This window comes from Dermacentor variabilis, chromosome 1 (genome assembly GCF_050947875.1).
Source record: "Dermacentor variabilis isolate Ectoservices chromosome 1, ASM5094787v1, whole genome shotgun sequence".
NCBI classification, from domain to species: Eukaryota; Metazoa; Arthropoda; class Arachnida; order Ixodida; family Ixodidae; genus Dermacentor; species Dermacentor variabilis.
The window spans coordinates 231,606,221-231,619,978 of NC_134568.1; the positions used below are offsets into that span (position 1 = coordinate 231,606,221).

Below are 13,758 nucleotides of genomic sequence, written 5' to 3' on the forward strand. Positions count from 1 at the left end.
ATATATAGGCCAAGATTCGTTATGTAAGTGTGGTCCTATGTGTCAGCTGTTTGGCTAGGCAGCAGCAGCAACCACGATGAGCAGAGGCCAGGAGGGTTTGCCTAGAAAGCTTCGTAAAACAATTTGGTATACATCATTCCTGTCTACACCAATCTAGAAGTTGAGCTAATACACAAATACAGGCTATTAGTTTTATCAGTGTACTAAGTCTGTTTCATAAACCACTACAGGCTATCATTGTATCAGGTCTAGTTTATACTCCAATAGATCAATACAGGTTATCAGCATCATTAGTGTATCAGACTTATCATTTCATTATCCAGTAATATGAAACCTATAGAAACCAACCAAATATTTCTATTCCAATTTTTCCTAAGGAAATATAACACAACACAAGCAGAATTTAGCATAAACACAGCTGTCCAATGTCTTTTGCGAGTGTTTACAGAAGACATTCGCAGTCCATGTGGTAGACACTGAACACTGTGCATTGCATCTATATCTTTTTATTTATATTGTTTATTTAGACATACATTAACACAGATGAAGGGACTAAAGGCAGATGCAGCTGCCTAAGCAAGGCCCTCCTACCTGTACATTGCACAGAGGTGGAAAGCAACAAGAACACAGCGAAACAATACAGAAACAGAGAAAAACCAAAATCTGTGCAAAAGGCAACTAAAAAAAATTACACAAGAAGCTACAAATTGTTGGAAATCTATACTTGCATCATTCTCAGTAAAGCCTAAACAATTAGGAATAATTCTGACAAACAACAATGCTGAGCAATTGTGCAAGAGTTTAAACAATAAATAAGGAATATAGAAAGGACTGACATGACCACAGCAGCACTACGTATCGCACGACAAGCATTATTCAACAGCTTAACAAAAGATAAACTTTTTTTTTGTTAAGGCTATAAACAAACCTGCATTGGCGAATCATATTAGCACTTTCACGATTTTTGATTGCTAGGTAATCAGGTATTAGGATGAGCAAGTGCCTGTGTCCCATATTTACTTCTGAACATTGGTGTCCTAAGTCAGCTATGCCTAAGATGGTACTGTGTATTATTGTCAGGCAGAGAAGATGAGGAGGGAGTAATATACTGGTCACATAGAATGTTCTTCTGTCTATGCATAGGAAGCATTATTTGGAACAGCTAGTTAACTTTGAGTATGTTAAGCTTAGGAAAGAATAGTGCTGTGTTGGCCTTTTGTTCTATATTTTTTATAATGCAGTGCAAATCTCTTTTTTTGTAGAGCTGTGCACTGCACAGCTCTACAAACCTGTCTAAATTTGTCTCAGGAGCAATATCCCAGATGAGTAGCCAGTAGGAAACATGAGAATGAACAAGGACATAATATAACTGAAGTTTTAACCATTATGGCACCAAATTTCGAATATTGTTCATTATTGATATTGCTCTACAGATATTTGCATGGAGCTTGTTTATGTGAGGTGTCTAGCTCATGTTCTCTTCGAAAATAACACCTAACAATTTTTAGGTTTGTACTCATTCAATAGCACAGTTAATAAATTTAGTAGAAGCATTGTAATTTGAAAATAATAAAAATAATTTTCCTAATATTCAATTGAAGTAATTTAAATATAACCAGTTTCACAATTCAATCAACAGTCTAGTAGCTACCTTTCCAAGATAGAGTAAGTGCATGTTTATCTGCAAAAAAATGTACTAGTGTCTTTTGCATACAGTAGCATATATATAGCATATAGTAGTGTAGTTTGCATGTAGTAGTTTGCATATATATTGAGGAAGTTGCAGTATATTCACAATATCTTTTGTTTATTTATTTATCAAATACTTCAGGCCCTCACAGCAAGCCCTAGCAGGTGTGGCATAACTATACAACAATGCATAATATGAATTCAGCGTTGTGACAGCACAAAACATAGGAGCTCATTTACAATGGGACAGGTTGTACAGTAACAGGAGAAACTTTATACAGTGTGAAACATGACTATGAATAAAAAGCAATCAATTTGTCAATAGATTCAATGGTCATAATCACATCAGAAGGCAGCTTGCACCATTCCTCAATTGTACGGGGAAAAAAAGAATACTTAAAGGTGTTTATTTTGGCATGGTGTGGAGTTAGACACTGATCATGATGATGCCTTATACGACGAGTAGTAATGGGCATAAGATAAGGTTGAGGACTCATAGAAAGTTTATTGTTCTTAAGTAAAAATAGAAATTTTAGTCTTTGAATTTTCATTCGTGCTTGCAGCGATGAGATGGCATGCTCTTTCATTAAATCAGAGGGCGAGTCTGTACTGTGGTATTTTGAAAAAATGAAGTGTATGACTTTCCTCTGGGTCAACTCCAGTGCCTCAACATTCTGTTTAGTGTAGGGGTCCCAAACTGTACAAGCATACTCTAGTTTTGGTCTGCTGAGACTATATATAGTATACTAAATGCTTTATCCTGGGAGGAACATTCTTTAGTTTGTGGTGAAGAAGACCAAGTTTTCAGTAGGAAGACAAGAAAACATTGGTAACATGATTGTTCCAGCTTAAACGGTTTGTTATGGTAACACCGAGGTATTTATATTCATTAACTCCTAATAGGGGATGCGATGGAAGGGTGTATGGAAAGGAATGCACAAGTTTTTTGTTGGTAATCTAAAGTCCTAAAATAACCTAAAGTCTTAGGTAAAGTTAAAGAGAGCATCTATTTGAGAAGAGGACTTGCAGATATCTGACACGCCATCTCCTGATGCACATTCACCGAAAATATTTTGCATGCTGATTCCTTATCCAAATTATGCCCATGATGCTGCATTTTGAAGACCTCACCGAGTACAATGTCTCTTCAAAGTCCACCAGACGTCTTGATTTGGATGTGGGACGTGTGGATCTTTTTGGGACGTCCATGGGGACTTTTTGTGTCATCTCGCTGGAATCAGTCAACCTTACAAACGAATTAAATGACAAGTCATATTTAGTACATCCATATTTGTACATGTCTGCACCACACAGAGTGTAATGCCAGTAGTGCAAATATTAATTTTCACTTGGAAAATTATTTCCACCGAAACACATGGTGCATTTATGCCAGCATTAACTCTCACACTTCTGCACTGAAAAAAAAATCTATACTGTTACTCACAACAAATGTTTACCTAGGTATGAACAACAGAACTTAACAAACAAACCTTTTCAATTTCTGAGCCTAAGCTACACTCACCCAACTTGTCCAAGCCATATATCTCCTTTCAATTTTGTTGCAGAATTAGCAAATGATGTTCATTCAACACTAAATTGTGGAGCTAAATTAAGGTGCTCAAGCAGTTTTGGGGCAGTTAATTGCTATATTCATGCTGAAAACTTGGTGGAGAAGCAATGAGTAAGAGAGAGACAATACAAATACTGACTTTTGATTGAAGGTCTGTTTTTGAAACATTGGTTAACATACCAGAAAAACTCGCACATGTTAAGAAAATCAAGACAAATTTGGGCCTCTGTTAATATATAGGTCTAAAGTACCTCAATGTCTTCCCACACCAAAATCATTAGAAGGATCGCTCGTCACCATAAAAAACACTAGAGGGCTGGCTGACATCCTTTCCGCACATTTTCTTTATGTGGAATTGCTCACCGATTTCCTCATCAACATATGTCTCTATGTTGGAAATGCAACAATGTATGTGCAACATGAAACACTCTGCCTTAAGGGTGTGCACATTTTCTTTATGTGGAATTGCTCACTGATTCCCTCATCGACATATGTCTCTATGTTGGAAATGCAACAATGTATGTGCAACATGAAACATTCTGCCGTAAGAGTCTATGAGCCATTGCATCTTTGCTTGCTTACAGCATATGAGCCATTGCTGATAATATTTTTTTGTACCACTCGACTAGACGCCGCATTCTTTAGATGTGAGCCATTGCCCTGAGCCACGTAAGGCTTTGCATCATGGAATGTGCAAGTGTGACTGAACGAGGACATAGAAAGAAACAGATAGACAGAGACAGCACTACTTTCAACTATAGATTTTATTTTCACAAGCATCGATAAATATATACTGAACGAGCAGAAACAAATGAGACAGCAAAAAAGAACATTTAGTGGTGCATGTCGATGAACCATACACATGTCCAAGGTATGGTCAAAACATGAACTGCAATGGTTACTACGATAAACCGAGGAATCATATCTCTTTTTCAGATATCGACACTAATGGCTTGCTCATGCACCTTTCCTCTAATTTTCAGATTTCATAGGCCTCCACAATCTCCCTTGTCATCCTACTATGAGCACTATACAAAATAGAAGTTCTCCCTAGGGAAAATTCTGACAGAAATATTTTATTGGTTTCTATATAGGTTTCATCTTACTGGATTATAAAACGACAGACCTGATACCCTAATAAAGCTGACAGCCTATATTGGTATATTGGACTACAAAATAGTATGCCTGAACACTGGCAACACTGATAGCCTGTATTGGTATAGATGTAGATATCGTATCAAGGTGGTTTGTTCTACAAAGATGCATTAATTGTTCATTCTAAAGCGAATCTTTCTACGTGAACAACGTGAACCCTCCCAGATTTTGCTGTTCTTGGTTGCTGCTGCTGCCTTGCCAAATAACTCACACACAGGACACAACTTATACAATGAATCATGGGCTATATATATATATGTATATGTATGTTGAAACAGGCATGTTCGTCTTGTCAACATGGGCACAGCATCTGGAAAAGGGCCACTAACACAAGGCAGTCACAGCCCGAAAAATCGACAGAGCAAGACACACACGACCGTCAACTTCTTCCTCCACGCTGGCACAGAACTGGTGCCAAAGTGCTCCGGTACAACATATACATGTATATATAGCCGCCGCATCTTTTCTACCCCGACATGTCTGCTCGAGGCCAGCTCTGATCTCTACGAAATTACGCAGTGAAGCAAAAAATAGTACCTAAATATCCTCAGCACAACAAATAAACAGCTTGGAATGCATAAACACTTTATTAAAGCAATGCCTTTCCCACCCTCATTCTCTATGTTTGGCGCATCTGATTAGTTGGCTTCTTGCCAAGCAATACTACCAATACAAGTTTATATCATGATCACCACTTCTATTGCATCTACTGGGACCTATAAAGCATGTTATTTGTCCAATACAAGTTTATATCACTACTTCTATTGCTTCAATTGGGACCCATAAAGCATTTGGTTTGAACTCTCTATTGCCTTGATAGAGGACTGTAAAAAATGTTTATGAAACCTGTATATTTGCTATGGGACCAGTAGATTCTGCTATGGAACCTGTAGGTTTTCCTATTGGCCCTATATATTTCGTATAAGACCAACAGAGGACTCTATTGCAATTTTCCCTAGGGCTTTCAAACATGGGTTTGCAGGGACAATCTCGCCAATGAATGCCCAAATGACCCGAGATTACTCTAGTGACCTTATACATTGATACTCTTTTAGTATCTCATTGATGCATCTGCCAGTTTGACCAACACATGTTCTTGCACACAAAAGTGGAATGGCATAGACAAAGTTATGAGTGCCGGTTACAAATTGCAAAATTAGAGGAAAAGTTCGTAAGCAAGTCATCAGTGTCGCTATCTGAAAAAAAAAATGATTCCTTGGTTTATAATTGTAAGTATTGCATTGTATGTCTGGACCAAGCCTTGGACATGTGTACAGTTCATCGACATGCACCAGTGAATGGTCTTTTTTGCTCTCTTGTTTGTTTGCGCTTGTTTGGTATATACTTATTGATGCGTGTGAAAATAAAATCTATAGTTGAAAGTAGCACTGGTGCTGTGTATCTGCTTCTTTCTACGTCCTCATTCATTTGCACTTACACATTTCATCATGGAATCAAACCAACTAGCCTGCCAACATGTTTTAAGGCTTGGTAGGAACTGAGGACTATTCTGAATAAGTCTGCTGAAGGGAAGCTGTGGTTGCTATACATGAGCGCTAGTTCTTGAGCAAACACAGGGGTCAGAGGTGTTTGATTTTGGCAAAACAATTTATTATTTGGCCACTTGCATGATGTATCAATCATTTTAAAACAATGTGCAGTGCTTTAGTATTACACTTTTCTCCTTGAACAAACTCAACATTTTCCATGGCTCCAGATGTGCTATTCCAAATTTCTTTTTTTCATTACTGTCATTGCCATGGCATACCACGATAACTAAAAGTAGTTGTTTCTCATTTATGCGCTCCTCAGTTGACTGGACATCTATTTTGCAAACAGCATAATATGCATTTATATGTGCCTGTAAACAAGCCAAGTAAATAATGCCAACACACTTCATTTTTTACAACTAGCAATCTACACTTACTTTATATTTCAGCAACTTTAGAAATTCTAAATTTGATTCAGTATTTGGAGGTTGCTTTCCTCAAACATATGTAGATGCAGTAAGAAAATTTCATTATTTGAGCACCCCTACTTCTTTTCTGAAATGACACTATTAAATTATTTTAATCTCCATTGAGGGAGGGAGATAAAAAAAATAGGAGGGGCTGTTACATCACTTTTTGTGAAGTCAGACAATGCCATTTGGTCATGCAGCCCAAGCAACTTCTCCATCTTTGTAGGTGCTGTCAGAACACCCATGTATGTTTTCTGTTTCTATGCTACTGTGCACCAGCTTTGCGAGTCTGAGTGCATCACCTCTGTGGCCACAAAGCTCATTATGAGCAACTGTGATGTATTTTAAGGTTACCTTATGAAGAAATGGAAACTACCCAGTTTTGCTGCACTTTGCATGCATAGTACTACGATACTGTGTAACTTGACAACAGATAGCTTCTTTTGTGTGCACAAAGAACTTGGAAGTGTGATAATTCCCACAATAATTTCATTATTTTTAGTATGCAATATTTTACCCAACTTTGTCATTGGCCATTGGTGTTTGCAGGTGTGCTACACATTTTAAATGTGGTACTATTAAAAAATAGGCTGAAACCTATTTATGGATGGTGCTGCATGTTAATTAAAAATTTTACCTGGTAAGAGGGAGTGCAGAACTTAAATCTGTTTATTGAAAAAATGTTTGAGTTCAACACAAGGTTTAGTAGATTTACATGGTAACAACTTGTGAATGGGGTGGGGACATGGCCATAGCAATTGTTCTGTCTCTAAAGTGCTACCTAGACAAGAATAGATACATGGTAATTGAACAAGGATTCTCGCTGAAGCCATCGTTTTGACAAAGGGACTTGTCTTCATAAGGCCAGCAACTGCTACAGATGAACAGGTCACTTTTGTGAGTATATATATAATGAAAGTTTACAAGAAGTTCCAGGCATGAAATAAGATGGAAATTATTTGCATTATGTTGGCTTATTTTGAGGAGATAACCTTATTTGGTATTTACAAAATGTCATTGTTAACACAAACTTAGCATTTGTAGCCATTTTCATGGCTACTATACTGAACTGTACCCCCTTCAGTCACGAATGATGGTATTCTGCCAGGACATTTTTCGAGCTTGCAGGTATGAATGTTTCAGGTGTCCAGAGTTCGAAAAAAAAAATTCCCCTCTCTAGGAATATTATTTTGCAAAGTCAATCACGTCCTCATATGGAGACATCGTGACTCAATACTTTCTATCACAAGTTCACTATGCCACTTTAAAGGAAGAAGGGGCATTATCTATTCAGGGTTGTGCGAGTGGTGCATCGACTGGTTGAAGAAGTGATCCTGAGCTGCGATGCACAGAAAAACATCGCATTTCCGGCAGTGGCCCCTGTTTCTACCACACACTTCACATACTTGCTTTGCTAAGGAAACGGCAACTGGACTTGCTGGGGCCAGTGGTCCTTTGCATCCTACCTCACACAATCGCATCATGTTTAGAGCAAGGATGGTGACTCAAAATGAGCTATTCAGGTTGGACATTAAAAGAAAATGCTAAATTGCAGCACAGACAAAATTCTCAAATACAAAAACAGAAAACAGTCTGTACTGCTTCTGCAGGTCAACTTCGCCCAAACAAAATTCTGTTGTTCTGGGACCAAACTAGGAATCTCTCGTATCTGGACAACCATTCGAGGAAGCGACATAATTGCCAGACTGACGTTGTTCGTTTCATGGTCCGGAAATGTGAGCATTTACCACCTTCATGACGAAACAGTGCGTACGACGATTTGTGCATTTAAAAAATGCCACCACTTAAAACTAAAAGGAACACTGAAAAACACAGTTTAATTCTTCGACGGTGAACTAGATTGCCCAAGAAGTCCAAAAAGTGTCGGTGGTTTTAAGTTTTCGCACAGTGGCTATGGTTCGCCGGCGTGGTAAAAAAGATTGAGTGAGTCACAGTGTCTCCGAATGGAGACTCGGATGAAAACAGGATCAAAACTATTCAGTAATAGAACTATGAGTATTGTGCAACTGTTTTTCTTTAAAAGTAGCTCTTTCTTCACATAAAACAGGGTTTTTAACCGTTCTGAATGTTTGAGGCTGCTGCAAAAGAGAAATTTGAGCAGCGACAAACCAGAGCTTCCGTAAAACATGGAGTCGTCCGTCTTCAAACATCTTTTTCTCTAGTAGTGTTTCGTCGCTTCATCAGATGGCGTTCATTGCATTTATGTATGCTTCCCATATTATCCCCACCAGTGTGCAGTGTCACTCCTTCGCTTTTTGATGAAAAACGCAACATAGAAAGTCGTATCTTCATATGGAGACACCGTGACTGAAAGGGGTACCGTACCCATAACAGCCATGCAACCATGATTGGATGTAGTAGCGAACAGGAAATGGACGTTCAATGTGTAACTATTGATCAGTTTTGAAGGGCTTCGCAAGATAAGTCCAAGGAAAATGTGGCAGGAGAAGATGAAATAACAGTTGATTTGATAAAACATGGAGGAGATATTGCACTGGAATCTTGCAGTCCTTTATTCACAATGCCTAACAACGCTAAGCATACCAGACTTTAAAGAATGCGAGCATAATTACAAGAATGGAGGTGTTTAAGAATTGGAAGAACTACAGACCCATTTCTTTAGTCTCAGTATTGTACAAGATATTCACTATCAAATAGAATAAGGGATACACTTGACCACAATATTCCATGATGGATCTCATCCAATAAGACATTTGAGACCGTAGCCAACCTCTCTGTATGACCTTTGAAAAGTACATATTTGGTTCAAGAGACAATGGTGGTCATGGAGGCATTGCAAAGAAGTAGAAGCATACATGTATGCCTTATTGCAGTAGCGTAAAGTCACGCTTTCTCAGTGCATAGTTTTAGGCAGGCACCCTGAACAAAGCTTATGGAAAACTTTTGAAGACATTATTGCCATCCATAAATATTCTGAAAATTGTGTCGGCATGCCTCCACTATCGCTACACAGCTGTAAAATCATGCATCTATTCAGCCTGTGATTTCGTTCTCTTAACAATCATATTGTACGTCATCATCTGTTTTTTTCTGCACCCAATTGTACATCCAGTATATATTGATATCAACATGCAATAAATATTGGTTCTAGTCAGCACAGTGTTGGATCTCCTCTCATTGTCCTGTTTTTAGTACTGTTCCCTTCAAGAGCTTTATTAATATTTTACCTTCAGGTACCACATACAAATAATAGGAAACATGGAACAGCAATGCAAAACTTTTTACATCAGTGATTTCTTTGAGCAGTGTTAAGGTTGACAATTTTGCCTCCTTCAGGGACTCCGTTGAATAAACTTCCTCTAAGCATCTGCCATCCTGGTGTCCTTTCACTACAAGATTTCGAAGGTTATGGTCAGATACAGACAAAGGAAACTCTGTTTGGGTCTTGGGTGCAGTAGTAAATTTCTTAGCATGACTGTGAAAAATTTACGAGGTGCCCAGCATAACCAATATAATCCTGACAAAAGTGTATGGGAGGCTATGCTTGTAGTATATGATGTCTAACAATGCTGCAAGGCAGTGCAAATGCCATAGACATGCATGCATCTTTGTGACATGCACTGCTGTGTCTTAACACCTTCAAAACAGTTTCACAAACTTTTTTTTAGCAATACCCGACTCAACGTTGCTAAATTTTCTAAAAGCCATACTTCTACGTACATATACCACTGCTCACAATGCTTTTGTCACCAGTTGCAAAATGATGCATTCAGCTGCAAGTCGTCGTTGCATACCATAACGCCATATGAGACCTTTCATTTGCATTTAAAGCAGATGGTATAGAAATAAAAAACAAGTGCAGAGATCATGTATCTCTTTGCATAGTATGTAAATGTAATGATTCAGGAAAGCTTTGCTTATAGTGTATTGCAACAAAGGCAATGGATTTGCTGCAATTTAGCACCTAATAGACCAATCTCACCATGCCTAGCATGCAGATGCATGCTTTTTTCCTGCCATGTTACTTGTAGTTCTTAGGAGAATTTGGAACACGGTGGGAAGGCACTGCGTAATAGTTATAGAGTTTGCATATTCACCAACATGAGTTTTGTGGAAGCAGTGGTGGTGGTCAGAGTGCATATTCAGCGACTACACTTCTGGCCAAGTTGAGGGGCTGGAGACGTGAAAGTTCATTATCTCAATGTGAATGGCATGTGTTTCAAAGCTTGCATCTGTTAACATGCACCAGCTATGTGAAGCAGATTCTTTTCTGTTTGCGGCAGAAAATACTCAAGGAAGTATATAAAGGAAGAAAAAAAAAGTTGCCCTCCAATGACGTTTTGCATTAATATCCAAGCTTGACAATCCCAAATTACGACACCTTGCATATAAATGGTGGTGGTCATGTGTTTACATTTCAGCAGTGACTCGACCAAGGATATAATCTGCATGCATGTTTAAATATAAGGACATGCATTGAAATTTACTTAATGATGTTTATTTGCTTGAAGAAAATGCTTTTGCAATGGTTAATATCACATACACTATGAGGAACTTGGAAGCAGTAAGCTTTGAATGGAATAAGGAAAGCAGAAACTTCAAACGAGATGGATAGAGAGACAGACACAGGACTCTCTTTCTGTCCCGTTTGAAGTTTGCACTTTCCGCTATTAGACTGATATGAACCAACTAGCCCAGCAAAGGATTTTCTTAAATGGTAAGCTTTATGGCTTATTTGACTTGCTGTTTTCAAGCACTCTAATAGTTGTACGAAGCAACAAAGTTGGGTTGCACGATTTTTGTTACAAGGTGCTTGTTGGCACGTTTTCTTGATTCATTAAAGGACCTTAAAGATGAGCAATAATGCTTAAAAGTGACCAGTTGAATGCAAGGTTGTGAAGCGTTGGTTATGCTTTCTATTGCATTTTTCTTTTCCTGCAGAAAGTATAGAAATGCTTGGGTGAACTGTTTTTTTTCTTGAATATATGAGCGTGAGGTTAATTCTTTGTTGAGCCCGAGTGGTTACAATCTGCTTATGTCACAACACGCATTCACTAATACGCAACTGTAGCCCTGCAGTTAAAGTGCTGTCTATCAACAATGCCAGGAGTTTAAGAAAGCAATGTTATCTAACCATCTAAATGAATGGGTAGATTTTTGATGGTCAGGGATGTGGCTAGGACTATTGTATAGCAGATGAGCGCAGGTATACAGACCGAGCAATGCATGTTTGTTCTTGTTTACAATGGCCAAGCCTGGCCGTGTGAGCAGCACTTCATACTGAATGCTCATTTGTCCGTTATATTTATCTGGTATTGCTGCATGTCTTCAAAGCCTCTCTTACTTCTAAGACTTCACTGCACATGACTGATCCTTTCATTTGTTCACATCTTTGTGCCTTTCACAGCATCGTCGTGTCCATTGTGGTGAAAATGCACGATTGCCACGTTCCATTTGCCTAAGTTTTACAAGCTGCACTAGCAGCCACAGCAGTTTTTCACGAAATCAAACCAACAAAAAAATTTTACTTGCTTTTCTGTCAGGCTAATTTGCTATAGTCCTTAAACATGTGCTCCTGTGGCAAGCTGTTGTCTTTTTGAAAGAAATAAAGACTTAGAGAATTTTGTTCCTTTGCATTTCATTGCAGCATACAGGGACGCAACAGTTTATTCCTTTACTATAATGTCACAATGCTTCAACGAAAAAAACTGTTGCCTATGATCAAAAAGACTCGGTGGATTACACATTTTATATGCTCTCTGTTCGCAACTCAGCTATAGTGCAATTACCAGCATGCACCACAGCTGTGGTGGTGTAGAAAAAAATGAGACCAGTCTACTTTGCCTTTTATAATTTCAGGAAGGGCATTCCATCTGTCTCACCCCATTTCTTTTTATTAATAAATTATGTCGAGTAGGTTTTGCAAATGAACCATCTTTTTCCAGGGGTACATTATGTGACTGCTTGTATTATAGGATTATTTTTCTTCAAGCTTTAACAGGGACCAAGTTGCAAAGGTAGCATATATTATATATAATATTGCCAGCCCCAGTGATAGCAGTTCAGTAGCATCCGCACTTAGATGAAAGGTAAAACTAGTAAATTAAATAAGTGGTTGGAAAATACAGCACCTGATAAAATATCTGGCTAAATGCGAGGTGTGCACCTGTGCTTTTGTCCACACATCCAAATCACATAAGGTACACTATTGGACATGCTTCACTGTGGAGCTGCTAACCAACAAGACACGAGTGTGATTGACCATGTATGAACAAAGTAGGGTAGTTCTGATCCAATTCTCATATGTAAAAGACAAATCAAGTAACAAGGAAGTTCCTTATATAGTTAAATATCGTGAACATGGTTCAGAACAGTAGATGTGTGGTAGGACTAATGAGGGCTAACCAACAGCAAACCAAACAAAACATAAAGTACAAAACTGGAATGTAGAGTGCAAGTTGCACAGACGTACACTATGAACTGCAACAACTGCTGCAAGGTATAGGTTGTGCAAAAGAAAAGGAGATACCTGAGGCTTGTGCTCAAGTTGAAGGGGTCAGGAATGCCGATCCACCAGCTACACGATCATCCAGCTTGGCAACAACCAGCAGAGCCAGCAAGTGAAAGGGCAAAAGTATGCAGAAGCATGCTTTTCTCTAAATCAGATTACTGTTTAATTGATGTCAAAAGCATGACTTTAATTGTGCACAGCAGTAGTGATCAGGCTAGGCTAGCGTGCAGTTGGCACGCATGTTTCAAACATGCCAGAGTGCATCGCAAACCAAATTTCGCCATGCAGTCTGGCATGTTGCCATGCATGAGCAACACACCTGAGAACTTTCTTCGACATTTCACTTGTTTAGCTTCTTCCTCAATTTCTTAAAACATTGATGACTACTGTGGCACATATTTCAACACAGTGGCATAGCCAAAATTTTTTTTATAGGGAGAGCAGGTGGACGGGCTGCACCAACATGACTGCGGACGGAAAGGGGGCTGGGCAGATCCCATATAGATAGAAATTTTGTATGTGTGTGTGTGTGTGTGCACGGGGGGGGGGGGGAAGTGAGGGCTTGTGCCCAGTTTGTTACCCACTGGCTTCGCCACTGCTTCCAGATAGTCCATGAAGACTTTGTCCCAAAATGTGGACATATCAGATAAATTGCACAAACCTGGATTCTGTATTTCTTTAGCCGAGGGGAACAAATGCCTTTTCTTATGGGATTGTACAAAAATACTGAAGCGGCCTGTATGAACTTGAGGCAGCCTTCTTTTTACTATATGAAAAAACAGACTACAAAGCCAGAGAAAGCACAGGGGAAATTGTGTTTCATTGAAATGTAGAAATAAAGGAAATGAAAGTGGATGAAAAGGTGGGAGCTGAACCACATTATACGTACTG

The 13,758-nt window shown here is 38.7% G+C and overlaps 1 protein-coding gene across 2 annotated transcripts in view; it reads right to left on the minus strand.

Annotated features, from left to right (window-relative positions):
* Positions 1-13,758, minus strand: part of LOC142559098 (uncharacterized) — a 52,562-nt gene that overhangs the window by 24,468 nt on the left and 14,336 nt on the right. The gene's annotated exons all lie outside the window — the stretch shown is intronic.